Source organism: Pristiophorus japonicus, chromosome 2 (genome assembly GCF_044704955.1).
Source record: "Pristiophorus japonicus isolate sPriJap1 chromosome 2, sPriJap1.hap1, whole genome shotgun sequence".
Taxonomy (NCBI): Eukaryota; Metazoa; Chordata; class Chondrichthyes; family Pristiophoridae; genus Pristiophorus; species Pristiophorus japonicus.
In genome coordinates this window covers 372,838,751-372,863,489 of record NC_091978.1, presented here as the reverse complement: position 1 = coordinate 372,863,489, position 24,739 = coordinate 372,838,751, and the positions used below count along the sequence as shown (strand labels likewise).

The 24,739-nt window shown below is 49.5% G+C and overlaps 1 protein-coding gene across 1 annotated transcript in view; it reads right to left on the bottom strand.

Moving 5' to 3' along the window:
- The window catches only part of LOC139250906 (B-cell scaffold protein with ankyrin repeats-like), a 310,021-nt gene that overhangs the window by 163,440 nt on the left and 121,842 nt on the right, over nt 1-24,739 (bottom strand). The window lies entirely within an intron of this gene.

Sequence of the window (24,739 nt, the reverse complement as noted above, 5' to 3'; positions counted from 1 at the left end):
GAAATTCCGTGGAGGGAAACGTTCCTCGGGATGAGCCTCGATTGAGTTTAGATTCGACGCCATGTTTGGAAGGTTCTGTTCGAGAGCGAAGGTATTCTCTTCAAAACAGAAGACACGTGGTAAAGTTAAATTTGTAAATATGGAAAAAAAAAGTTTATATCCTGTGTAATGTATAAACATGAAAGTGATGTATGATGTTTGTTATGATGGCTTCTTCTTTAAGGAGGGAGATGTAATGTTTTAGCTCCACACTGTGGATGTGGATGTATTGTGTACTGCAAGTGCAGGGTTAATAATAAACAGAACTAGGCAGGTTTCCGGAGACTTCCAAGAGAGATGACTGCCTTGCTAGGAAGCTATGTGTGCTGTGCTCTGTGAAGATATCACAGATAGCTCTTCATCGGCCGGTGTGGACACGATGGGCCGAAATGGCCTCCTTCCATGCTGTAAATTTCTATGATTCTTATGGGGCTTAAATTGCCCACTGCCCCAAACAAGTCGCACTGACCTGGCAGCAGGATCCCTCCCCCGGGAAGGGTTCGGCACGTGTACGCCGTGGCGGGAAAACAGGCCGAGCGGACCCTGGCACCGCTTCAAACCAGAGCAAGAGCAATTTCTAAAATGGCGGCCCCTCTCCTCGGAGACTCGCGGCCAATCTGCGCTGCCCTGTGCCCGTCACTTTCAGGTGACCTTGGGCCTTATAGAAAGGGGAAATTTCGGCCCTGAGATTCAAACTCAAACTGCCATCGGTGGGCACGTTACTGGTGAGCAAGTGCCACTTGATAGCATTGTCGACAACACCTTCCATCACTGACCGATGATCGACAGCAGACTGATGGGGCAGTTGTTATATATGTAAATTTGTACTTACTCTGTACTGCCACCAGAGGGCTCATCCCCTGGAATCCCAAGGAATCCCATAATCCCTTGGGAGCACAGGTATTTAAGGAGGCCTCACAGGTTGGAGAGGCACACTGGAGACCTGCAGTAAAAGACTATGGTCAAACTTTACATTGAGCTCACATTGTTCAGTCTGACTCTTTCTCCATACATAACAACTGGCGACGAGATACAGATAACGAACCCAAAGATGCAGAGAACAGTGGGCATCCTGGAGAAATTCTCGTAGGGAGATGATTGGGAAACCTTTGTGGAGCGACTCAACCAATATGTCATGGCCAACGAGCTGGATGGAGAAGTGAACGCTGCCAAACGAAGGGCGATTCTCCTCACCGTCTGTGGGGCACCAACGTATGGCCTCATGAAAAATCTGCTTACTCCAGCGAAACCCACGGAGAAATTGTACGATGATTTGTGCACGCTGGTCCGGGATCATTTGAACCCAAAGGGAAGCATTCTGATGGCGAGGTACCGGTTCTACACCTACAAAAGATCTGAAGGCCAGGAAGTGGTGAGTTATGTCACCGAGCTAAGACGCCTTGCAGGATATTGCGAATTTGAAGGACATTTGGAGCACATGCTCAGAGACTTTTTCGTACTTGGCATTGGCCACGAAACCATACTTCGCAAACTTTTAACTGTAGAGACCCCAACCTTGAGTAAAGCCATAGCGATAGCCCAGGCGTTCATTGCCACCAGTGACAATACTAAGCAAATCTCTCAGCACGCAAGTGCTGCTACATGTACTGTGAACAAAGTGATGTTGTTTTCAAACCGCAATGTACAGGGCAGGTCACACATACCTGCAGCTGCAAGTCCGCAGATGTCTCAGAGTCCACCATCAAGGGTGATGAATGCAAGGCCATTAACACCTTGTTGGCGCTGTGGGGGTGATCATCGTTTCCCTTCATGCCGATTCAAAGGATACGTTTGCAAGGGTTGTAGTACAATGGGACACCTCCAACATATGTGCAGGCGAGCTGCAAATCCTGTTAAAGCTGCAAACCACCATGTTGCAGAGAAGGACAGATCCAAGGAGGATCATGACAAACCAGAGCCTCAGACCGAGGAGACAGTGGTACATGGGGTTATATATGTAAACTTGTATTTACTCTGTACAGCCATCAGAGGGCTCATCCCTTGGAGTCCCAAGGGGAGCACAGATATTTAAAGAGGCTTCACAGGTTGGAGAGGCACTCTGGAGACCTGCAATAAAAGACCAAGGTCACACTTTACTTTGAGCTCACAGTGTTCAGGCTGACTCTTTCTCCATACACTACACATGGGGTGCACACATTCACCACGAATTGTCCCTCGATAATGCTGAATGTTGAACAAAATGGACTCCCGGTGTCAATGGTGCTGGACACAGGCGCGAGCCAGTCCATCATGGGCATAAAGACTTTCAAGAAATTGTGGTGCTGCAAGGCCTCAAGGCCAGTCTTAACTCCCATTCGCACGAAACTAAGAACCTACACAAAGGAACTGATTCCTGTAATCGGCAGTGCTACCGTAAAGGTCTCCTACGATGGAGTGGTGCACAAGCTACCACTCTGGGTGGTACCGGGCGATGGTCCCACGCTGCTCGGCAGGAGCTGGCTGGGAAAGATACGCTGGAACTGGGACGACGTCCGAGCGCTATTGCCCGCTGACGACACTTCGTGTGCCCAGGTCTTAAACAAGTTCCCTTCGCTGTTCGAACCAGGCATCAGAATATTCCAAGGAGAAAAAGTGCAGATCCACCTAATTCCGGGGGCGCGACCCATCTATCTCAAGGTGAGAGCAGTACTGTACATGATGAGAGAAAGGGTAGGGATCGAGCTAGACCGGCTGCAACGAGAGGGCAACATTTCACCGATCGAGTTCAGCGAGTGGGTCAGTCTCATTGTCCCAGTCCTTAAGGGAGACGGCACCGTCAGAATCTGTGGCGATTACAAAGTAACTATCAATCGTTTCTCCCTGCTGGACCAATACCCACTACCAAAGGCCGATGACCTATTTGCAATGCTGGCGGGAGGAAAGACGTTCACGAAGCTGGATTTGACTTCAGCCTACATGACGCAGAACCGGAAAAATCAATGAATGCCCTCACCTGCATCAACACGTACAAAGGTCTTTTCATTTATAACAGGTGCCCGTTTGGAATCCAATCAGCGGCGGCGATATTCCAGAGATTAATGTGCAAAGTTAGAGCACATGGGATTGGGGGTAGTGTGCTGACATGGATTGAGAACTGGTTGTCAGACAGGAAGCAAAGAGTAGGAGTAAATGGGTACTTTTCAGAATGGCAGGCAGTGACTAGTGGGGTACCGCAAGGTTCTGTGCTGGGGCCCCAGCTGTTTACATTGTACATTAATGATTTAGATGAGGGGATTAAATGTAGTCTCTCCAAATTTGCGGATGACACTAAGTTGGGTGGCAGTGTGAGCTGCGAGGAGGATGCTGTGAGGCTGCAGAGCGACTTGGATAGGTTAGGTGAGTGGGCAAATGCATGGCAGATGAAGTATAATGTGGATAAATGTGAGGTTATCCACTTTGGTGGTAAAAACAGAGAGACAGACTATTATCTGAATGGTGACAGATTAGGAAAAGGGGAGGTGCAAAGAGACCTGGGTGTCATGGTACATCAGTCATTGAAGGTTGGCATGCAGGTGCAGCAGGCGGTTAAGAAAGCAAATGGCATGTTGGCCTTCATAGCAAGGGGATTTGAGTACAGGGGCAGGGAGGTGTTGCTACAGTTGTACAGGGCATTGGTGAGGCCACACCTGGAGTATTGTGTACAGTTTTGGTCTCCTAACCTGAGGAAGGACATTCTTGCTATTGAGGGAGTGCAGCGAAGGTTCACCAGACTGATTCCCGGGATGGCGGGACTGACCTATCAAGAAAGACTGGATCAACTGGGCTTGTATTCACTGGAGTTCAGAAGAATGAGAGGGGACCTCATAGAAACATTTAAAATTCTGACGGGGTTAGACAGGTTAGATGCAGGAAGAATGTTCCCAATGTTGGAGAAGTCCAGAACCAGAGGTCACAGTCTAAGGATAAGGGGTAAGCCATTTAGGACCGAGATGCGGAGGAACTTCTTCACCCAGAGAGTGGTGAACCTGTGGAATTCTCTACCACAGCAAGTTGTTGAGGCCAATTCACTAAATATATTCAAAAAGGAGTTAGATGAAGTCCTTACTACTCGGGGGATCAAGGGGTATGGTGAGAAAGCAGGAATGGGGTACTGAAGTTGCATGTTCAGCCATGAACTCATTGAATGGCGGTGCAGGCTAGAAGGGCCGAATGGCCTACTCCTGCACCTATTTTCTATGTTTCTATGTTTCTAAACATGGAAAGTTTACTGAAGTCGGTTCCGCGCACGGTGGTCTTCCAGGACGACATCTTGGTCACAGGTTGGGACACAGTCGAGCACTTGCAGAATCTTAGTCGACTCAACTGCGTGGGGCTCAGGTTAAAACGCTCGAAGTGCGTTTTCCTGGTGCCTGAAATGGAATTCTTGGGTAGGAGGATTGCGGCGGACGGCATCAGGCCCACCAGCGCGAAGACTGAGGCAATCGAGAACGCACCGAGGCCACAGAACGTGATGGAGCTGCGATTGTTTCTGGGACTCCTGAACTACTTTGGTAACTTCTTACCGGGTCTCAGCTCACTGTTAGAGCCACTACATGTCTTACTACGAAAAGGGGGCGAATGGGTTTGTGGCAAAAGCCAAGAAAATGCCTTTGTAAAAATGAGAAAATTGTTATGCTCGAGCAAATTGCTTGTGTTGCATGATCCATGTAAGTGTTTGGTACTAGCATGTGTCGCGTCATCATATGGCATTGGGTGTGTATTGCAACAAGCTAATGATTTTGGGAAACTGCAACCGGTTGCTTATGCATCTAGGAGTCTGTCTAAGGCTGAGAGAGCCTGCAGCATGATTGAGAACAAAGCGTTAGCGTGTGTCTATGGGGTAAAGAAAATGCATCAATACCTGTTTGGGCTGAAATTCGAATTGGAAACTGACCATAAGCCACTAATATCCCTGTCTTCCGAGAGTAAGGGGATTAATACTAATGCAGCGGCCCGCATCCAGAGATGGGCACTCACATTGCCCGCATACAACTATGGCATCTGCCACAGGCCAGGCACAGAAAACTGTGCTGATGCTCTCAGTAGGCTGCCATTGCCCACTACGGAGGGTGGAAATGGCGCAGCCCGCAGATCTAGCCATGGTTATGGAAGCATTTGAGAGTGAGCAATCACCTGTCACTGCCCGGCAGATCAAAATCTGGACAAGCCAGGATCCCTTATTATCTCTAGTCAAAAGCTGTGTGCTTCACGGGAGCTGGTCCAGTGTCCCAGTGGAAATGCAGGAAGAGATAAAGCCGTTCCAGCGGCACAAAGATGAAATGTATACACAGGCAGACTGCCTTCTGTGGGACAGTTGAATAGTGGTCCCCAAGAAGGGCAGAGACACCTTCATCAGTGACCTCCACAATACCCACCCAGGCATCGTAATGATGAAAGCGATAGCCAGATCCCACATGTGATGGCCCGGTATCGATGCGGACTTAGAATCCTGCGTTCACAGATGTAATACATGCTCGCAGTTAAGCAATGCACCTAGGGAGGCGCCGCTAAGTTTATGGTCTTGACCCTCAAAATTGTGGTCTCGGGTACACGTCGACTATGCAGGCCTGTTCTTGGGTAAAATGTTCCTTGTAGTTGTAGATGTGTACTTCAAGTGGATTGAATGTGAGATAATGTCGGCTAGCACGTCCGCTGCCACTACTGAAAGCCTGTGGGCCATGTTTGTCAATCATGGCCTACCCGATGTCCTGGTGAGCGACAACGGGCTCACATCTGCCCCGTTTAAACCAGCGTCCAATGGTCAGGCAGAGATAGCAGTGCAAACCATCAAGCAAGGCTTGAAGAGGGTAACTGAAGGCTCACTGCAGACTCGCCTATCCCGAGTCCTGCATAGCTACCGCACGAGACCACACTCTCTCACTGAGATCCCACCTGCTGAACTGCTCATGAAAAGAGCACTTAAGACAAGGCTCTCATTACTTCACCCTGATCTACATGAACAGGTAGAGAGCAGGCGGCTTCAACAAAGTACTTACCATGATAGCACAAATGTGTCACGCGAGATTGAAATCAACGATCCTGTATTTGTATTAAATTATGGACAAGGTCCCAAGTGGCTTCCCGGCACTGTCGTGGCCAAAGAGGGGAGCAGGGCGTTTCGGGTCAAACTTTCAAATGGACTCATTCACCGGAAACACTTGGACCAAATCAAACTCAGATTCACGGACTATCCAGAGCAACCCACCTTGGACCCGACCTTTTTTGATCCCCCAACATACACACCAGTGGCAACCGGCACCACGGTTGACCACGAAGCAGAACCCATCATCCACAGCAGCCCTGCATGGCCCAACACATGAGGCAGCCCAGCAAGGCCAGCTGCACAGCAGCCCAGCGAGGGCCCAACAAATGATTCAACAACACCAGCTTTCACACCGAGACGATCAACCAGGGCAAGAAGGGCCCCAGATCGACTCACATTGTAAATAGTTACACTATTGACTTTGGGGGGGGGGGGGGGGAGTGTTGTTATATATGTAAACTTGTATTTACTCTGTACAGCCACCAGAGAGCTCATCCCCTGGAGTCCCAAGGGATCCCATAATCCCTTGGGAGTACAGGTATTTAAGGAGGCCTCACAGGTTGGAGAGGCACTCTGGAGACCTGCAATAAAAGACTACATCACACTTTACTTTGAGCTCACAGTGTTCAGTCTGACTCTTTCTCCATACACAACAGCGGTAATTGGCCGGATTGGATTTGTCCTGCTTTTTGTGGACAGGACATACCTGCCACATTGCTGCCTTTCACCTCTGTACCTGCCGAAAATCTCTCACATCTTTCAGTTCTGACGAAGGGTCATCGACCTGAAACGTTAACTCTGTTTCTCTCTCCACAGATGCTTCCCGACCCGTTGAGTATTTCCAGCATTTCTGTTTTTATTGCTGATTTCCAGCTTGCGCAGTATTCTGCTTTTGTGTGTGCAGTTCTGAAATATTCTTACTTAGGAATGCACCGCAAAGAACAATATTAATCTTTTAATATGTCTCGAAAGTACCTTTGGTCTTTAGCCCCCGTTACTGAACAGCAGCAGTCAAGTTTCGGAATAAGCCGAGAATAATCAATTATTCTCACCTGCTTTTCTCTGAATTAAATCGCGGAATCCCTGAGGCAGTCAAAGTGAAGAACTAAATTAGTTCAACACAAGTGACTGAGCCCAGGCCCAGTGTAATAAGTACAGAATACTCCTGCCTCAGATTTGATTGAATTACATGTGTACGTCTCACAGTTGGAGAAGTTTCTCACAATGTCGCAGGATTATTTACAATGCAGCGACTGTTCCCAGATCAGAAGGAATGGGAAGGGGCATGGAGTTATTCGATGTAGAATACATTCTCAGTCAGCCATCAGTTCCCAGCACGACCGAGGCTGCATCCGCATTAATGGTGATTGTAATGTACCTGTGACCACGCTCACGGGTTTGTCGAGCTGTTGAGAGTGACGGCTGTCCTTCAGGAGCCGCTGCTCAGGAATCCGTACCTCCACGAGTGCGGTTTTAGGTGGTAGGCGAACGAGAGGGCTGTGTCTGGCAAGGTGACCAGGGTCAGGGACCTGTTGGAGGGCGGAGGAGCGGGCTGGATGGCGCCTATCCTGGGCCAACGTCCCGCGCGGCCAATCCCATCGATGTCGCTAAAAACAGCGCTGGGCCCTGACTCCATTAGGTGTGTCGAGGATGCTCAAGCACGTGGGGAGATTCCGTCTGAGCCGACCTCCGTCCGGACAAAATTCCTCATCCGAGCCAAGCCCCGAAACCTCCCTCGGGAGCCGGCGCCTCACAACTTGAACCTCCTCCGAGAAATCCCCTCCGTGCCTTTCAGTTCTGGGCGGAGGGGTTTCCTGTGCAGGATGCTCCTGCACACTCTCCACGTTGCCATCCTCTTCTGCCGTCCGGACACGCCATGGCGCACCATCTTGCCGTCCGGAGGAGGCGGGGGTCCCCGATGGTGTGCTCTCTACGCGGGAGTCCTCCCGTTATTTATTGGGGACTTGGCCTGGAGGGTGTTGTACGGGCTGGTACCATGCAATCGGTTTTTAAGTCGGTTCACGGACTCCCAGTCCGTCTGTAATTTCTGCGGTCTGGGGGAGTCCGTGCTTCACGTCTATGTTCAGTGTGCGAGGTTGCAGCCCCTCTTCCATTATTTGAAGGGGCTATTCCTTGATTTCTGGAAGCTACACTCCTGATCTTTGGGCACCCTGTGCGGAGGGGAGCGGGTAGGTCCGAGGGCCTCCTCGTAGGACTGCTCCTGGGCACGGCCAAGGGTGCCATCAGCCGGTCCAGGCAGCGGGCGGTCGAGGGGGTCGTTCAACCTGACTGCCTGCCTCTCTTCCGTGCTTACATCCGGTCCAGGGTGTCCTTGGAGATGGAGCACGCGGTGTCCACCGGTACGCTCGCGGCCTTCCGCGAGAGGTGGGCACCGGAGGGACTGGAGTGCATCATTTCAACAGGGAACAACGTTTTTTATTTAATTTGATTTGACAAGTTTCCCTTTAATGGTTCATTGTTAATTTGTTTTGGTGCCCTTAAAAAAGAAAAGAAAAATAAAGACTTGCATTTCTATAGCGCCTTTCACAATCACCGGAGGTCGCAAAGCACTCTACAGCCAATGAAGTTCTTATCAACTGTAGTCACTGTTGTAATGTGGGAAACGCGGCAGCCAATTTGTACACAGCAAGCTCCCACACACAGCAATGTGATAATGACCCGATAATCTGTTTTTGTTATGTTGATTGAGGGATAAATATTATTCAGGGCTAACTCACCTGCTCTTTTTCGAAATACTGCCTTGGGATCTTTTGCATCCACCTGAGAGCAGACGGGGCCTCGGTTTAATGTCTCATCTGAAAGACAGCTCCTCCGACAGTGCAGTGCTCCCTCAGTACTGCCCCTCCGTCAGTGCAGTGCTCCCTCAGTACTGCCCCTCCGTCAGTGCAGCGCTCCCTCAGTACTGCCCCTCTGACAGTGCAGCGCTCCCTCAATACTGCCCCTCCGCCAGTGCAGCGCTCCCTCAGTAATGCCCCTCCGACAGTGCAGCGCTCCCTCAGTACTGCCCCTCTGACAGTGCGGTGCTCCCTCAGTACTGCCCCTCCGACAGTGCGGCGCTCCCTCATTACCTCCCCTCCGACAGTGCGGCGCTCCCTCAGTACCGCCCCTCCAACAGTGCGGCGCTCCCTCAGTACTGCCCCTCCGACAGTGCGGCGCTCCCTCAGTACTGCCCCTCCGACAGTGCGGCGCTCCCTCATTACCTCCCCTCCGACAGTGCGGCGCTCCCTCAGTACCGCCCCTCCAACAGTGCGGCGCTCCCTCAGTACTGCCCCTCCGACAGTGCGGCGCTCCCTCAGTACTGCCCCTCCGACAGTGCGGCGCTCCCTCATTACCTCCCCTCCGACAGTGCGGCGCTCCCTCAGTACTGCCCCTCCAACAGTGCGGCGCTCCCTCAGTACTGTCCCTCCGACAGTGCGGCGTTCCCTCAGTACTGCCCCTCCGACAGTGCGGTGCTCCCTCAGTACTGCCCCTCCAACAGTGCAGCGCTCCCTCAGTACTGCCCCTCCGACAGTGCGGCGCTCCCTCAGTACCGCCCCTCCAACAGTGCGGCGCTCCCTCAGTACTGCCCCTCCGACAGTGCGGCACTCCCTCAGTACTGCCCCTCCGACAGTGCGGCGATCCCTCAGTACTGCCCCTCCGACAGTGCGGCGCTCCCTCAGTACTGCCCCTCCGACAGTGCGGCGATCCCTCAGTACTGCCCCTCCGATAGTGCGGCGCTCCCTCAGTACTGGGCAGACAGTTGAACAGGATGTGGTCTGATAGCTGGAGCAGGACTGGCACTGACATTGGCCGCACACACAGACTTGTTTACCAGCAATGTGTTGTGACGAAGGGTGCCCAGCCCCACCACTGCCCGTCGCCCCCTGCCCGACAACACAACATCAGCTCGACAATCACAAGCCGACTATTCCCGATTCATCGCGTGGTCCCAGCTGGCCCAGGCCTTGGGCCTCGGGGGCTGGGTTGGAATTTACAGCTTTGGTGTTTGTTAATGTGCTGTTGGAGAGGTGGGATCATTAGAGCAGCCCTTATCATGCATCATTTATCGATGTTTTTGCCTCTATCTGGTCCTGAGGAACTTTCGCCAAGCACTTGAGCTTTCTGGCAGCCTGTACAAACCCATAATTAATTCATTGAATTAATTTCCACCAGGTTGCGTGCTGGGATTTGAACTCACGGCCTCCATGCTGCTGATCCAGCAGCAGAACACACGAACCTGCTGCTGTTCGCTGGCAGAGGTTAAACCCCGACACGCATTCAATATGAGCTTCTGCATGTAATGGCGGAGGTAAGGAAGATAAGAACACAAGAATTAGGAGCAGGAGTCGGCCATTCGGTCCCTCGAGCCTGCTCCGCCATTCAATAAGATCATGGCTGATCTTCGACCTCAACTCCACTTTCCCGCCTGATCCCCATATCCCTCGATTCCCCGAGAGTCCAAAAATCTATCGATCTCAGCCTTGAATATACTCAAAGACTGAGCCTCCACAGCCCTCTGGGGCAGAGAATTCCAAAGATTCACCACCCTCTGAGTGAAGAAATTCCTCCTCATCTCAGTCCTAAATGGCCGACCCCTTATCCTGAGACTGTGACCCCTGGTTCTAGACTCCCCAGCCCGGGGGAACTCCCTCCCTACATCTACCCTGTCAAGCCCTGTAAGAATTTTGTATGTTTCTATGAGATCACCTCTCATTCTTCTAAACTCTAGAGAATATGGGACTGATTGGATTGCTCTGTCACAGAGTTGCACAGACACGATGGGCCGAATGGCCTCCTCCTGTGCTGGTAGATTCGATGATTAATAAAAAAGAATGGTATTAGGAGAATAAACTCTAGAGAATATAGGCCTAGTCTACTCAATCTCTCCTCAGAGGACAATCCCCCCATCCCAGGAAAAGGGGTCGTGGTCACCGACCGGATCCCGTGGGGCGGACAAGGGGTCGGCCCGTGGGGCGGGGTGGAGATACGTTCCTACCTCTCCTGCACGGGTCACACCATCTGCCTGCCCCCGGTCGGTAAGGCCTTAACATCCCATTGCCGCCTCTTAAAGGGCCTTAACGAAGAGAGCAATTTACATAAGAACATAAGAATTAGGAACAGGAGTAGGCCATCTAGCTCCTCGATTTCCCCCACCTTTACTCTAATACTCAAATCCTCTTGTAATAAAGGCCAACATACCATTTGCTTTAATCACTTGCTGTACCTGCATGTTAACTTTCAGTGATTGGTGTACAAGGACACCCAGGTCCCTCTGAACACCAACATTTCCCAATCTCTCACCATTTAAAAAATACTCTGCTTTTCCATTTGTCCCCACCAAAGTGAATAACTTCACATTTCTCCACATTATATTCCATTTGCCGTGTTATGCCCCGTTGTTCTAGACTCTCGCCACCAGAGGCAGGAGTGGGCCTTCCACCATGATCTCCAAGCTGACCTCATGGCTTGGAGGACCCCAGGTATCATTGAATCTCACAGCACAGGAGGCCATTGGGCCCATCGAGCCTGTGCCGGCTCTGTGACAGAGCGATCCAATCAGTCCCACTCCCCCCGTTCTTTCCCCACAGCCCCGCATTTTTTTTCTTTTTCCATTATTTATCCAATTCCCGGTTTGAAAGTTACTATTGAATCTGCTCCCACCACCCTTTCAGGCAGCGCATTCCCGATCACAACAACTCGCTGCGTAAAAACATTCTCCCCATCTCCCCCTCGGGTTCTTTTGCAATTACCTTAAATCTGTGTCCCCCGGTTACCGCCCCTCCTGCCCCTGGAAACTGTTTCTCCCGATTTACTCTGTAAAAATCCCTTATGACTTTAGTGCAGAATGTTAAATTTTCATAAATACCAAAGCTATGCGGAGAGCAGTGCAGTGGAATTAGTTTGTGAATGTCAAGGGGCGCTGGTTAGACTCTCGCTTGTTGGAGATGGTTATTGTGTACCACGAAGATTACTTGCCACTTATCAGCCCAAGCCTGGATGTCATTGGGCATGGACTGCTCCATTGTCTGAGGAATTGCGAATGGAACTGAACACTGTGCAATCATCAGCGAACATCCCCACTTCTGACCTTATGATAGAGAGATGACATAGCAGTGCATTTGGAAAGCAGTGACAGGATCGGTCCAAGTCAGCATGGATTTATGAAAGGGAATTCATGCTTGACAAATCTTCTAGAATTTTTTGAGGATGTAACTGGTAGGGTGGACAAGGGAGAACCAGTGGATGTGGTGTATTTCGACTTTCAAAAGGCTTTTGTCAAGGTCCCACACAAGAGATTGGTGTGCAAAATTAAAGCACATGTAATTGGGGGTAATGTATTGACATGAATAGAGAACTGGTTGGCAGACAGGAAGCAGAGAGTTGGGATAAACGGGTCCTTTTCAGAATGGCAGGCAGTGACTAGTGGGGGACTACAGTGGGATGAGGGCAGAGTTGGCTAAAGTAGACTGGAAACACAGACTAAATGGTGGCACAATTGAGGAACAGTGGAGGACTTTTAAGGAGCTCTTTCATAGTGCTCAACAAAAATATATTCCAGTGAAAAAGAAGGGCGGTAAGAGAAGGGATAACCAACCGTGGATAACCAAGGAAATAAAGGAGAGTATCAAATTAAAAACTAATGCGTATAAGGTGGCCAAGGTTAGTGGGAAAGTAGAAGATTGGGAAAATTTTAAACGACAGCAAAGAATGACTAAGAAAGCAATAAAGAAAGAAAAGATAGATTACGAAAGTAAACTTGCACAAAACATAAAACAGATAGTAAAAGCTTTTACCGATATATAAAACGGAAAAGAGTGACTAAAGTAAATGTTGGTCCCTTAGAAGATGAGAAGGGGGATTTAATAATGGGAAATGTGGAAATGGCTGAGACCTTAAACAATTATTTTGCTTCCTTCTTCACAGTGGAAGACACAAAAACCATGCCAAAAATTGCTGGTCACGGGAATGTGGGAAAGGAGGACCTTGAGACAATCACTATCACTAGGGGGGTAGTGCTGGACAGGCTAATGGGACTCAAGGTAGACAAGTCCTCTGGTCCTGATGAAATGCATCCCAGGGTATTAAAAGAGATGGCGGAAGTTATAGCAGATGCATTCGTTATAATCTACCAAAATTCTCTGGACTCTGGGGAGGTACCAGCGGATTGGAAAGCAGCTAATGTAACACCTCTGTTTAAAAAAGGGGGCAGACAAAAGGCAGGTAACTATAGGCCGGTTAGTTTAACATCTGTAGTGAGGAAAATGCTTGAAGCTATCATTAAGGAAGAAATAGCGGGACATTTAGATAGGAATAGTGCAATCAAGCAGACGCAACATGGATTCATGAAGGGGAAATCATGTTTAACTAATTTACTGGAATTTTTTGAGGATATAACGAGCATGGTGGATAGAGGTGTACCGATGGATGTGGTGTATTTAGATTTCCAAAAGGCATTCTATAAGGTGCCATACAAAAGGTTACTGCAGAAGATAAAGGTACGCGGAGTCAGAGGAAATGTATTAGCATGGATCAAGAATTGGCTGGCTAACAGAAAGCAGAGAGTCGGGATAAATGGGTCCTTTTCGGGTTGGAAATCGATGGTTAGTGGTGTGCCACAAGATCGGTGCTGGGACCACAACTGTTTACAATATACATAGATGACCTGGAAGAGGGGACAGAGTGTTGTGTAACAAAATTTGCAGATGACACAAAGATTAGTGGAAAAGCGGGTTGTGTAGAGGACACAGAGAGGCTGCAAAGAGATTTAGATAGGTTAAGCGAATGGGCTAAGGTTTGGCAGATGGAATACAATATTGGAAAATGTGAGGTCATCCACCTTGGGAAAAAAAACAGTAAAAGGGAATATTATTTGAATGGGGAGAAATTACAACATGCTGCGGTGTAGAGGGACCTGGGGGTCCTTGTGCATGAATCCCAAAAAGTTAGTTTGCAGGTGCAGCAGGTAATCAGGAAGGCGAATGGAATGCTGGCCTTCATTGCGAGAGGGATGGAGTACAAAAGCAGAGAGGTCCTGCTGCAACTATATAGGGTATTGGTGAGGCTGCACCTGGAGTACTGCGTGCAGTTTTGTTCACCTTACTTAAGGAAGGATTTTCTAGCCTTGGAGGGGTTACAGAGACGATTCACTAGGCTGATACTGAGGGGGTTACCTTATGATGATAGATTGAGTAGACTGGGTCTTTACTCGTTGGAGTTCAGAAGGATGAGGGGTGATCTTATAGAAACATTTAAAATAATGAAAGGGATAAACAAGATAGAGGCAGAGAGGTTGTTTCCACTGGTCGGGGAGACTAGAACTAGTGGGCACAGCCTCAAAATACGGGGGAGCCAATTTAAAACCGAGTTGAGAAGGAATTTCTTCTCCCAGAGGGTTGTGAATCTGTGGAATTCTCTGCCCAAGGAAGCAGTTGAGGCTAGCTCATTGAATGTATTCAAATCACAGATAGATAGATTTTTAACCAATAAGGGAATTAAGGGTTATGGAGAGCGGGCGGGTAAGTGGAGCTGAGTCCACAGCCAGATCAGCCATGGTCTTGTTGAATGGCGGAGCAGGCTCGAGGGGCTAGATGGCCTACTCCTGTTTCTAATTCTTATGTTCTTATGTTCTATGTATGCAGGGCTTAGTGCTGGGACCCCAGTTATTTACCATATACATCAATGATCTAGATGAAAGAATTGAGTGTAATATCTCCAAGTTTGCAGATGACACTAAGCTGGGTGGCAGTGTGAGCTGTGAGGAGGACGCTAAGAGGCTGCAGGGTGACTTGGACAGGTTAGGTGAGTGGGAAAATGCATGGCAGATGCAGTATAATGTGGTTAAATGTGAGGTTATCCATTTTGGTGGCAAAAACACAAAGGAGGAATATTATCTGAATGGCGGCAGATTAGGAAAAGGGGAGGTGCAACAAGACCTGGGTGTCATGGTACATCAGTCATTGAAGGTACAGCAGGTGGTGAAGAAGGCAAATGGTATGCTGGCCTTCATAGCTAGGGGATTTGAGTATAGGAGCAGGGAGGTCTTACTGCAGTTGTACAGGGCCTTGGTGAGGCCTCACCTGGAATATTGTGTTCAGTTTTGGTCTCCTAATCTGAGAAAGGACGTTCTTGCTATTGAGGGAGCGCAGCGAAGGTTCACCAGACTGATTCCTGGGATGGCAGGACTGACATACGAGGAGAGACTGGATCGACTCGGCCTGTATTCACTGGAGTTTAGAAGGATGAGAGGGGATCTCATAGAAACATATAAAATTCTGACAGGACTGGACAGGTTAGATGCAGGAAGAATGTTCCCGATGTTGAGGAAGTCCAGAACCAGGGGACACAGTCAAGGATAAAGGGTAAGGCATTTAGGACTGAGATGAGGAGAAATTTCTTCATTCAGAGAGTGGTTAACGTGTGGAATTCCCTACCGTAGAGAGTTGTTGATGCCAGTTTATTGAATATATTCAAGAGGGAGTTAGATATGGCCCTTACGACTAAAGGGATCAAGGGGTATGGAGAGAAAGCAGGAAAGGGGTACTGAGGTGAATGATCAGCCATGATCTTATTGAATGGTGGTGCAGGCTCGAAGGGTCGAATGGCCTACTCCTGCACCTATTTTCTATGTTTCTATATCATTGATGAAGCAGCTGAAGATGGTTGGGCCTAGGACACTGCCCTGAGGAACTCCTGCAGCGATATCCTGAGGCTGAGATGATTGACCTCCAACCACCACAACCATCTTCCTTTGTGCTGAGTATGACTCCAGCCAGTGGAGAGTTTCCCCCTGATTCCCATTGACTTCAGTTTTACTCGGGCTCCTTGATGCCACACTCGGTCAAATGCTGCCTTGATGTCGAGGGCAGTCACTCTCCCCTCACCTCTGGAATTCAGCTCTTTTGTCCATGTTTGGACCAAGGCTGCAATGAGGTCTGGAGCCGAGTGATCCTGGTGGAACCCAAATTGAGCCTCGGTGAGCAGGTTATTGGTGCCGCTTGATAGCACTGTCAACAGCACCTTCCATCACTTTGCTGATGATTGCACATGGCAGACTGGTCACGAAGGTTAAAGCCCATGGCATCCAGGGCAAAGTGGCAAGTTGGATCCAAAATTGGCATGGAGGTAGGAAGCAAAGGGTAATGATTGAAGGATATTTTTGTGACTGGAAGAATGTTTCCAGTGGGGTTCCACAGGGCTCAGTACTGGGTCCTGTGCTTCTTGTGGTATATATCAACGATTTAGATTTGAATATAGAGAGTATGATTAAGAAGTTTGCAGACGACACTAAAATTGGCTGTGCGGTTGATAATGAAGAGGAAAGTCATGGGCTGCAGGAGGATATCAATCTACTGGTCAGGTGGGCAGAGCAGTGGCAAATGGAATTTAATTCAGAGAGTGTGAGGTGATGCACTTTGGGAGGGCTAATAAGGAAAGGGTGTACACATTAAGCGGTAGGCCACTTAATAGTGTAGATGAACAAAGAGACCTTGGCGTGCTTGTCCACAGATCCCTGAAAGTAGCAGGCCAGGTGGATAAGGTGGTTAAGAAGGCATACGGAATGCTTTCCTTTATTGGCCAAGGCATGGAATATAAGAGCAGGGAGGTTATGCTTAAATTGTATAATACTTTAGTTTGGCCACAGCTGGAGTACTGCATGCAGTTCTGGTCGCCGTATTATAGGAAGGACATGATTGCACTAGAGAGGGCGCAGAGGAGATTTATTAGGGTGTTGCCTGGAATGGAGAATTTTAGTTATGAGGACAGATTGGATAGGCTGGGTTTGTTCTCATTGGAACAGAGGAGGTTGAGAGGAGACCTCATTGAGGTGTACAAAATATTGAGGGGCCTGGAAGTGGATAGTAAGTGCCTATTTCCATTGGTGGAGGGGTCTATTATGAGGGGGCATAGTTTTAAGGTGGTTGGTGGAAGGTTTAGAGGGGATTTGAGTGGGGTCTTCTTTAGGCAGAGGGTTGTGGGGAGCTGGAACTCGTTGCCTGGAAGAGTGGTGGATGCAGAAACCCTCACCACTTTTAAGAGATGGTTGGATGGACCTACAGGGTTACGGACCTAGAGCTGGTAATTGAGATTAGACTGGATGACCTTTTGTTGGACGGCGCAGATATAATGGTAAGTACTGCAGGGAATCGAATACAGCCAGGGTGATCTCCTGGACTAGTGTCGATCGCCTGGATAGATCGGCGAGGAATTTTCCCAGATTTTTTCTCCCTAAATTGGCCTTGGTTTTCAATCTCGTTTTTGCCTCTCCCAGGAGATCACATGGCTCCGGTTGGGGTGGAGTGTAGAATGTTTCAGTATAAAGGGTGTTGCAGTTGTGTGAGGCGGACTGGTTGGGCTGGGTGCTCTTTGCCTTTCCGTTATTGTTCATAGGTTTATATGTAACCTTCAGGGCTGCTGACCGAGTGCCGTGCGGCTCTTTGTCGACCGGCGCGGACATTAACGATTTGGATGAAGGAATTGAGTGTAATATCTCCAAGTGTGCAGATGACACTAAACTGGATGGCGGTGTGAGCTGTGAGGGGGACGCTAAGAGGCTGCAGGGTGACATGGACAGGTTAGGTGAGTGGGCAAATACATGGCAGATGCAGTATAATGTGGATAAATGTGAGGTTATCCATTTTGGGGGCAAAAACACGAAGGCAGAATATTATCTGAATGGCGGCAGACTAGGAAAAGGGGAGGTGCAATGAGACCTGGGTGTCATGGTTCATCAGTCATTGAAAGTTGGCATGCAGGTACAGCAGGCGGTGAAGAAGGCAAATGGTATGTTGGCCTTCATAGCTAGGGGATTTGAGTATAGGAGCAGGGAGGTCTTACTGCAGTTGGACAGGGCCTTAGTGAGGCCTCACCTGGAATATTGTGTTAGTTTTGGTCTCCTAATCTGAGGAAGGACATTCTTGCTATTGAGGGAGTGCAGCGGAGGTTCGCCAGACTGATTCCGGGAATGGCTGGACTGTCATATGAGGAGAGACTGGATCGACTGGGCCTGTATTCACTGGAGTTTAGAAGAATGAGAGGGGATCTCATAGAAACATATAAGATTCTGACGGGACTGGACAGGTTAGATGTGGGAAGAATGTTCCCGATGTTGGGGAAGTCCAGAACCAGGGGACATAGTCTTAGGATAAGGGGTCGGCCATTTAGGACTGAGATGAGGAGAAACTTCTTCACTCAGAGAGTTGTGAACCTGTGGAATTCCCTGCCGCAGAGAGTTGATGATGCCAGTTCATTGGATATATTCAAGAGGGAGTTAGATATGGCCCTTACGGTTAAGGAGATCAAGAGGTATGGAGAGAAAGCAGGAAAGGGGTACTGAGGGAATGATCAGCCATGATCTTATTGAATGGCGGTGCAGGCTCGAAGGGCCGAATGGCCTACTCCTGCACCTATTTTTCTATGTTTCTATGAATGGCCTCCTTCTGCGCTGTAAATTTCTATGTTTGTATGATTGAGAGTAGACTGATGGGGCGGTAATTGTCCATTACCCACTCAATACCCACTACCAAAAGCTGATGACGACGCTGGCGGGAGGAAAGACGTTCCCGAAGCTGGACTTGACCTGAGCCGACATGATGCAGGAGCTGGAGGAATCATCGAAGGTCCTCACCTGCATCAACACACACAAAGGTCTTTTCATTTATAACAGATGCCCGTTTGGGATTCGATCAGCCGCGGCGATATTCCGGAGAAACATGGAAAGCTTACTGAAGTCGATCCCGTGCACACCGTGGTCTTCCAGGATGACATCTTGGTTACAGGTCGGGACACAGTCGAGCATCTGCAGAACCTGGAGGAGGTTCTTAGTCGACTCAATCGTGTGAGGCTCAGGTTAAAACGCTCGAAGTGCGTTTTCCTGGCGCCTGAAGTGGAGTTCCTGGGGAAAAGAATCGCGGTGGACGCCATTAGGCCCACCGATTCGAAGACGGAGGCAATTGAGAACGCACCGAGGCCACAGAACGTGACGGAGCTGCGGTCGTTTCTAGGACTCCTGAACTACTTTGGTAACTTCTTACCGGTTCTCAGCACACTGTTGAAACCACTGCATGCCTTACTGCATAAAGGGGGCGAATGGGTATGGGGCAAAAGCCAAGAAAATGGCTTTGTAAAAGTTAGAAAGTTGTTATGCTCATACAAATTGCTTGTGTTGTATGATCCATGTAAGCGTTTGGTACCAGCATGTGATGCGTCGTCATATGGCGTTGGGTGTGTATTGCAACAAGCTAATGATTTTGGGAAACTGCAACTGGTTGCTTCTGCATCCAGGAGTCTGTCTAAGGCTGAGAGAGCCTGCAGCATGATCGAAAAAGAAGCATTAACGTGTGTTTATGGGGTAAAGAAAATGCATCAATACCTATTTGGGCTAAAATTTGAATTGGAAACTGACCATAAGCCAATTATATCCCTGTTTTCCGACAGTAAAGGGATAAATAGCAACGCATCGGCCCACATCCAGAGATGGGCACTCACGTTGTCCACATACAACTACGCCATCCGCCACAAGCCAGGCACAGATGCTCTCAATAGGCTGCTGTTGCCCACCACGGGGGCGGAAATGGCACAGCCCGCAGATTTAGTCATGGTAATGGAAGCATTTGAGAGTGAGCAATCACCCGTCACAGCCCGACAGATTAGAGCTGGACGAGCCAGGACCCCTTACTGTCCCTAGTAAAAAATTGTGTGCCTCACGGGAGCTGGTCCAGTGTCCCAGTGGAAATGCAGGAAGAGATAAAGCCACACTAGCGGTGCAAAGATGAAATGTCTGTACAGGCAGATTGCCTTCTGCGACTAATCGGGTAGTGGTCCCCAAGAAGGGCAGAGACACCTTCATCAATTACCTCCACAGTACCCACCCAGGCATCGTAATGATGAAAGCCAGATCCCACGTGTGGTGGCCTGGTATCGATGCGGACTTAGAGTCCTGCGTGCACAAATGTAACACTTGCTCGCAGTTAAGCAATGCACCCAGGGAGGCGCTGCTAAGTTTATGGTCTTGACCCTCCAAACCGTGGTCTAGAGTCCATGTCGGCTATGCAGGCTATTCTTGGGTAAAATGTTCCTAGTGGTTGTAGATGCGTACTCCAAATGGATTGAATGTGAGATAATGTCGGCAAGCACGTCCGCTGCCACCACTGAAAGCCTGAGGGCCATGTTTGCCACGCACGGCCTGCCTGATGTCCTTGTGAGCGACACTGGGCCATGTTTCACCAGTGCCGAGTTCAAAGCGTTCATGACCCGTAATGGGGTCAAACATGTCACATCTGCCCTGTTCAAACCAACATCCAATGGTCAGGCAGAGAGAGCAGTGCAAACCATCAAGCAGAGCTTGAAGAGGGTAACTGAAGGCTCACTGCAGACTCGCCTATCTCGAGTCCTGCTTAGTTACCGCACGAGACCCCACTCGCTCACTGGGATCCCACCTGCTGAACTGCTCATGAAAAGGGCATTTAAGACAAGGCTCTTGTTAGTCCACCCTGCTCTACATGAACAGGTAGAGAGCAGGCGGCTTCAACAAAGTACATATTATGCGAAATTGAAATCAATGATCCTGTATTTGTGTTGAACTATGGACAAGGTCCCAAGTGGCTTCCTGGCACTGTCATGGCCAAAGAGGGGAGCAGAGTGTTTCTGGTCAAACTTTCAAATGGACTCATTCACCGGAAACACTTGGACCAAATCAAACTCAGATTCACGGACTATCCTGAGCAACCCACCTTGGACCCTACCTTCTTTGACCCCCCAACACACACACCAGTGGCAACCGACGTCACAGTTGGCCACGAAGCAGAACCCATCATCCACAGCAGCCCAGCAGGACTCACCACACCAGGCAGCCCAGCAAGGCCAGCTGCACAGCAGCCCAGCGAGGGCCCAACAAACGACTCACCAAAACCAGCATTTGCACCGAGGCGATCAACCAGGGAAAGAAAGGTCCCAGCTCGACTCACATTGTAAATAGTTACACTGTTGACTTTGCGGGGGGGGGGAGGCGGGGGAATGTTGTTATATATGTAAACCTGTAAATACCTTGTGTAGCCACCAGAGGGCTCATCTTCTGGAGTCCCAAGGGATCCCACAATCCCTTGGGAGCACCTGTACTTAAGGAGGTCTCACAGGCTGGACAGGCACTCTGGAGACCTGCAATAAAAGACTAAGGTCACACTTTACTTTGAGCTCACAGTATCAAGTCAGACTCTTTACTCATACATAACAATTATCACATTGCTGTGTGTGGGAGCTTGCTGTGCACAAATTGGCTGCCGCGTTTCCTACATTACAACAGTGACCACACTCCAAAAGTACTTCTTTGGCTGTGAAGCGCTTTGGGGCAACCTGAGGTTATGAAAGGCGCTATATAAATGCAAGACTGTCTTTCAGATGCCCCCTGTGCGTGTAGTTGGGGACAGGGGCCGCTTGAGCCTTGGATCTTGCTGTGCCTCCCTTGCAGCGCCGGTGGCAGTGTGTTCGGGACTTCGGCCCCGACTGGACAGGACCCCCACGGACCCTGACCAGCCGCTCGGTGCTGACCAGGAACTCGAGCTAATGCCACAGCTCACCGTCACTCTCGGCATCTCCTCCCAAACCCAACATTAAAGTTCAGAAATAAAACTAGGGCAGACTGTCAATGGAAAGAGAATGAAGAGAAATGGCCGGGCTGCATTTTAACTGCTTATTTCATCAGCTTATGATTAATATGAAGTAATAAAGCTCCCCCTGTGATTTCAATGGCACTTTGATTGTAATATTAGTGCCTGCATCAGAGTCCCAGCGTGAGCTTTTCCGGAGCCACTTGGATTCCCAGTGCTGAATGGCTGTGTAAGATAAACAATAGCCAATGATACTGTGACCTGCATCACCCGTTGCAGCATTAGACAAAAGTTAATCCTGAAACATGGCAGGAACCTGTGAAACAATTTAATTCCAGCCATGTCACTGTCGGGTCAATGTGCCCAGCACAGGCAGCAGTGTGGAGGGCTGACAGATGTTGAACACCATGTTCCTGCACCTCTGGCACCTCAGTGTGAACTTAGGCAATGTGTCCTCTCTGCTGGGGATGGGAGGACAATCTGACATGTGCTGGCTCAGGAGACGGCACACTTTCTGGAGGAGGATGGCATCATGCCACAATTATCCACAATGCTTTTTTTTTATTCATACCTTGGGCTGTGGGCGTCGCTGGCAAGGCCGGCATTTATTGCCCATCCCTAATTGCCCCTTGAGAAGGTGGTGGTGAGCCGCCTTCTTGAACCGCTGCAGTCCGTGTGGTGAAGGTGCTCCCACAGTGCTGTTAGGGAGGGAGTTCCAGGATTGTGACCCAGCGACGATGAAGGAACGGCCGATATATTTCCAAGTCAGGATGGTGTGTGACTGGGAGGGGAACGTGGAGGTGGTGGTGTTCCCATGCACCTGCTGCCCTTGTCCTTCTAGGTGGTAGAGGTCGCAGGTTTGGGAGTGCTATGGAAGAACTCAGCACTGTATCAAAGATTCACCACGATATTGCCAATCTCACTGGCAGCGAGAGACCTCGGATATGGTGATTTGGCAAGTAAATAAAGACATTTCTACAGAGCTTTTCACAACTTAGGACATCCCAACGCTTTACAGCCAATGAAGTACTTTTGAAGTGCAGTCACTGTTGTAATGTAGACTCAGACTCCTCCCGGTCTCACACGTAGTGGTGGCAGCCCCAAATCACACCATAAATACTTCTCGAACTAATGCATAAATTGCAGAGACAATCGGTGCCAGTACTGGGGGCAAGCACACTGGCTAATGGGCATTAGCTGGAGACAAATGATGGCCAATTAATCTGCCACGGCAACACTAAATTACACACATGTTGGATTATAAACAGCAAGAACACACAGACAACCTAATTGTACTCATAAGGTAGCCAGAGTGTTACAATAAATAGAGGCGTCGTCACATGTAAAACCCGTGATAATCTCCTGTTACTCACTGTGATAATTGTACGTCAGGATAATATAATTGTGCATCATGGTAATCATTGCAATGACGAGGTATCAACAGAAATGAGGTTGAAGATGACTGGAAAAGAGGGAATCAGACCCTGCAGATGGTGTTAAAACCACTGAGCCACTCAGACAGGATGGGCGGGGGGCGCGGGGCCATGGAAGGAAAATGCTTCATCAATACAGCAACAGATGTGATTGGTGCTCGTGATCCAACCCTCTGGCATTGTCCTGCAGTCTCCACGAAATAAGAGCAGGAGTCGGCCATTCGGCCCCTCGAGCCTGCTCCGCCATTCAATGAGATCACGGCTGATCTTCAACCTCAATTCCACTTTTCCGCCCGATCCCCATATCCCTCGATTCCCGACAGTCCAAAAATCTATCGATCTCAGCCTTGAATATACTCAGAGACTGAGCCTCCACAGCCCTCTGAGGCAGAGAATTCCAAAGATTCACCACCCTCTGAGTGAAGAAATTCCTCCTCATCTCAGTCCTAAATGGCCGACCCCTTATCCTGAGACTGTGACCCCTGGTTCTAGACTCCCCAGCCCGGGGGAACATCCTCCCTGCATCTACCCTGTCAAGCCCCCTCAGAATCTGGTATGTTTCAATGAGATCACCTCCCATTCTTCTAAACTACAGAGAATATAGGCCCCGTCTGCTCAATCTCTCCACATAGGACAATCCCCCCATCCCAGGGATCAGTCTGGTGAACCTTCGTTGCACTCTCGCTATGGTAAGTATATCCTTCCTTAGGTAAGGAGACCAGAACTGTACACAATACTCCAGGAGCTGGATTTCCCAGTGATGTCCGTCTCAGTTTTTGCCCCGGAGGGGGGGCAATGGCGATTGTGAGCATGTCTGGGCGGGCGGCCAGCTCCCAGCGCCCCGTCGGGGTTTTTGTTGCTGGTTTTGGCGGGGCGCGGAGCATTATCGCCCGGGAGAGGCGAGCCGCTATGCAACACCCCCGGTTGTGTCACCGGCTCACCTTTGGACTCTCGCCTGACCCGTAGCGCCCCGCAGCGCTCCCTGCTGGGACCGCCTGGGAAAGTGGGCGGTCCGAACTATAGCGGCCACAGTGAGGTAAGTAACGGGTGTGATTGGTTTTACTTTCTTTTATTTTGCGATTCATGTGGTGGCGTGCGTATTTATTGGTAATGTTTTTGGTGGCTTTTTCTCAGGTTTTTCCCGCCCCCCCAGGCTTCTCTCGGGGCGCTCCGAGGCCGGCTGTTTAGCTCGGGATTGACCCATACTCAGCTGGCCTAGCCCCCTGAGAGAGGTATACACCTCCCTTAGCACCCCGTCCCACACTCAGGGCCCAGCTGACCAATTATGCCGACTGAGACACAAACTGTTCCCGGGCGCAAACTTTATCGCCCTGCCGCCATTACTGCCCGAAATCAGCAACGCCGAAAATCCAGTCTGGTGCGGTCTCACCAAAGCCTCATGCAATTGTAGCAACATTTCTTTACTGTTCTAATCCTACCCCAGGACAATAAAGGCCAACACGCCTCTTGACTTCCTCATTGCTTGCTGTACTTGCATGTTAACTTTCAGTGTTTCCTGTACGAGAACACCCAAATCGCTCTGAACACCAACATTTAATGCTTTCTCACCATTCTATTTTTCTTACCAAAGTGAATACCCTCACATTTCCCACATTACACTCCATCTGCCACCTCACTGCCCA